Raw genomic sequence first — 4,960 nt, 5'->3', positions numbered from 1 at the left:
ATAATCCACAAATGACAAGTTATGAACTAAGGGGCATGCATCGGGGGAATGACTATAGTCTTGGCAATTTTCACAAAAGAATGTGCTCGGAGGCATTGAGACATAAGAACTAACCTTGCCCTTCCCCTTAGAGAGAAGAGTATTTTTGAGCGATTGTAGACGGTGATGGCGATTGGCTTGGTGTATTTTTGAGCTTCTCCAAGCGTGAGGTAAGCTTCTCTATCATCTGTGCTTGCTCTATGGCGTACACCGAACCCTTACCATCTTCACTTCTACCTTTCCCATCATAATTCCTTGTGCCTACATGCCAAGATTGGTAGTTTTAAACTACATCCTCAATGATTTCCTCTATTTGATCCTCAGTTTTATTCATAATGGGGCCTCCCGCGCCCGCATCAAGACTTGTCTTCGAACTTGGACTCAACCCCAAGTAAAATGTTTGGAGCAATAACCATTTAGGAATCCCATGGTGTGGGCATTCCCTTTGGTACTCCTTGAAACGATCCCAAGCTTCGAAGAGTGACTCATCTCGCTTTTGCTCAAAGGATTGGATCTTGTGGCGACACTCCGTCGTCTTCCCATGCGAGTAGAACTTGTTTAAGAATGCACTTGTCACTTTGGTCCAAGTGCGAAGTGAGTTGGGCTTAACCTCCTTGTCAAGCCAATCACTTGCTCGCCCAAGTAGAGAGAACCGAAACAATGTCAACCTCACATAATCCGATGTGACACCATTGTGCTTGATTGTGTCACAATAGTGCTCGAACTGTTTGAAATGTTCGTGAGGTGATTCATTACTCTTCCCACAAAAGGGGTGGCTTTGCACCAAATTGATTAAGGCGGGCTTGATCTCAAAGTTGTTGGCACCCGTTGTTGGGCTTGAATACCACATGTACCTTCGAATGCCCCCGGTATTCCCAAGTTCTTAACCGGGAGCGCCATGTTATCAAACACTTGCTCACTCTCTTGTTGTTCCTCACTGTAACACCCTAATAATTCCTTGCTTTTATAAAACCATTTTCCAACTTAAAATAAAGGAATTACTAAAGTATTACCGCCACCGTGATAACGGTTAAGGCTATTACTAGAATTACGCAGCGGAATTAAATGTCAACAAACTTTTAAAAACATAATTAATGAAATATTGAGGCCTCCTACAATTTGGAACCATACTGGCCCAAAACCCAAAGTAAAAATAATTCAAACATTTCAAACATAATTAAAATAAAGTTAAATAGTTCGAAATTTAAAAACATGCAACTCTCTCGATCATCCCAAGCCACATGATTTCGATCTACCAACCTGCTATTTTATTCTACTCCCCATCAATGCAAGTGCAAATGATAGATCATCATAGGGTCATTAAGGCAAAGGCCATGACCAAAACACACAAAGCACGTAGTCAGCAAAAGTTGAGTACTTACAAGAATAGGGTGAAATGAAACTAAAACATGCATCACTCACTAAGTACTAATCAACATGCAAAAGCCATATAATGATTAACAACCAATCATGAATACAGGACTCGACTCTTGACTCACAATTTAATTAGAATAAGCTTCGAACGGGCCAAAATAATAATCCACAAAGGGAAAAGGTGATGGGAGCCAACCATACACCAAATATTAAAAAATAGAATCGGGCCATACCGAGTGTCGGGCCATACCGACGGAATTCGTGCGCATTATATAAATGAAACAACGTCTTGTATCATTAGTAGGAGTACGAGCTTTCCGGCAAGACTCCCCCCATTGTTCATACTCAATGTATATACGTTCCAAGAGTTTTGAAGCTTGTTCTGGTTGCACTTTACGTTTATTAATATTTTAGAAAAGGCGCACTCAAGACTCACCAACATGCACACATACAATTAATAAACAACAACAAAAACAATCTTATTTTAAATGCTTTAGGACTTATGATCAACAAGGCAAGACACTTGTGATATTACTACCATGTTCCTCCTCACCAAGGTGAGCCTCCACATCATTCACATTAACATGAGGGTTGTTCCCTTGCACGACAAATCCTAATTCATTTCATACATAATATTCCCAACTGAACCCTACATGTGCGGTGGCTTACGTGAGCTAACCCTTCACATGTGGTAAAATAAATAGTACAACGAAGTACGAATAATTGGCTCAAAGTATGCTAGACATCCCGTACAATAGCATACAAATACATTCATAAATATTGAACAACATGATTGACAATGAAATCCATACTCATAATAATTCCAACATGCTTGTTCAACAATTAATCCAATAAATCCAACATCACAAATCACATGCTCGTTCACCAAAATAAACATGATTCCACATAATGTAATTCACATCATCAACAATCATGTAATGTCATTGACAAAAGGTGTGGTCGCCCTAGACTTGTACGTACCTTGAATACCTAAGCATAGGGGCCACTTTGCAATAACGAGCACTCAACTAGAAATCACCTCCTATCATCAAAATAATGAAACTTAAATTATTTCCATGTTCATTAAATTTCCAGCAACTTTATAAAATTTAGAACCTCTTTTAAACTTTAGAATTCAATCGTTTTTCAATAATAAAAGCGTCTCAATTTGCAAAATCAATCCCTAGTACAAAAAACATACTTTTTCCGTCTTTAAAATCAATAAAAATCGACACTTTAACCCTTTATTCAAATCTGAAAATATAATTGATTATCATAATTAAAATCATCACCTAATTATGCTAATCAATTGACTCATTAGGTCTAGGTTAAAACCCTAACTTGAAAATCCCAATAACACTAGTTTATCATCATAAAAATCAATGCTTTATTCAATAAACAAATCTGAAAATTCATCCTTTAATAATTAAAACAAACCTAATGAATCACAACACGCAAATCCTCAAACCACGGTATTCATAACCGGTTCCCAGCATTTTAATTACTCAAAACAATATTAATATAATAATTTAAAATACAGAATTTAAATAGAACAGGTAAGGAAGAAGAGAATTATACCAATCCGGCCTATAGCACGGAACAACCACGAATTAATATGATTGGGCGAAAAGAGATTGGAAAACGAACAACAACGAAGCAACACAACACACGACACACCACTTGTGTGTGCGTGAGCAGCGCGGCACGAAGAGCAGCAGCAGGGGCGAAGGCACGCGGCTGGGCGCTGCGTGCGAGGGGCGAGCGAGGGCTGGGCGTTGTTGCGCGAGGGAGAGAGCGAGGGTTGGGCGCTGTTGCGCGAGGGAAGGCGGGCGAGGGCGAGAGGGAGTGCAGCGCTGTGCGCGATGGCACGAGCGAGAGAGCGAGGGAGGTGTGGGCGCTGTGCGCGAGGGCACGAGCGAGAGAGCGAGGGAGTGTAACGTTGGGCGTGAGGCCGAGCAGCACGAGAGCACAGCAGCGCGAGCACGGGGCTGCGTGCGTGCGGACGAGCCAAGCAAAAAGAGGAGAGGGAAAGAGGAGTTTTGGGCAAGCAAAGCAAAATTAGGGTTTATGAATTTTAGGGGCTCATTTAATGATGGGGGAGTCCTATTTATAGGCTCCCTAATCCCTTGATGGGATAGGCTTAGGAGATTTGAGTTGGGCTTAGGAAATAAATGATTTGGGCTAGCTTAGGATTTAAATTAAACTCTTTTGATTGGGCTCGTTTAATAAAACGAATTGGACTTTTTATTTAAAACCCAAAGCTTTAAAAATCATTTGCAACTCATTCAATTTCCCGACTCAAGAATTAAATTCGTTTCGTAATTAATTAAAATAATAATATTCTAATTAATTAAAATACATTAAATAAAATGCATTTAAATATCATTTAAATGTTAATAAATCGTAAAATGTTTTATAAATATAATAAAATATACTTATGAATATTATAAAATACGAGGTATTACACTCACCAACACTCAAATATGCGAATCTGTTATTGCTTCATGAGCTAGACCGTGCACGCCTTTGTCTCCTAAGTGTCCTCTACAATTCAAGGTCAAGAGGATGGAGGATCCTTTGACGAGCATGCCCCCTAACAAGCATACAAACTCAATAAAAACCGTGAGCAATGCCAAGAAAAAAGAAAGCTAAGCGAAATTGCAATGTTTTTGTATTTTCTAATGATGAACTAGTCTCAACTAAAACTCAAAAACAACAACCGTTCCCCGGCAACGGCGCCATTTTGATAAGTGTATTTTGCGTCGTTGATAGAAAATAACCTATGAAAACAATATTTATAAAACCACTCAACTAACCGGCTACCGGTAAGCAAAGGGATCGTCCCAAAGAAACGGTGGTTATCGAGTTTGAAAGTCAATCTAGTTCGAACAAGAATTTGGTTTTGAATTGTCACTTTTAATAATCTAAAAACTACGAATTATGCTAAATTGAATCAAGAAAGGGAGATGTTAGGGAGTCGGGGATAGACTAGGGAAATCGGGGGAAATGAATTCAACTATCTAGCAATGATGATCATGCAACGAAGTGACGATTAGGCAAATAGCATCCCAAGACGAACCCGCCACCTCGCGGATAGGGAACGCTAAGCGTCTAATCCACGGAAGAGCTTTCGCCTAATCCTAGATTAAACTAACTAGCATATAATAGGCACCGCCATTTGATCACACAAGATAGGCCCACAATCTCTTGCCAAACCTAACCTATGTTTCCACGTGATTCTAATCGAATAGCATTTGCAACTACCAATCAATTAGCATGGATGTCCTATCATCAAATCATATTTAATCACATGAATCAATCAACAATCAATCATCAATTTCCCCTAATTAAGCCCCTAGATTCTCCCCTTTCCCTAACCTAATTCTACTCACTAGTCATTCTAGAAATTAAGCAATCCATTAATTCTAAGCTAGCAAGCATGAAATTGAAGGAGTAAGAGAAGAGAATTTAAGAATTCAATTGCACAATCAACTAGGAATTAAGAATCAAAGTAACTTCAATCAATGAAATCAAGAATTCAAGAAAT

General features: G+C 39.1%; 1 pseudogene; it reads left to right on the top strand.

Annotated features, from left to right (window-relative positions):
• Positions 1-461: 461 nt before the first annotated feature.
• LOC130460331 (uncharacterized) lies at positions 462-562 on the top strand (annotated as a pseudogene).
• The last annotated feature ends 4,398 nt before the right edge of the window (positions 563-4,960 follow it).

This window comes from Spinacia oleracea, chromosome 4 (genome assembly GCF_020520425.1).
Source record: "Spinacia oleracea cultivar Varoflay chromosome 4, BTI_SOV_V1, whole genome shotgun sequence".
NCBI lineage: Eukaryota > Viridiplantae > Streptophyta > Magnoliopsida > Caryophyllales > Amaranthaceae > Spinacia > Spinacia oleracea.
The sequence above is the reverse complement of the archived record's forward strand: the minus strand, read 5'-3'. Positions and strand labels throughout refer to the sequence as shown.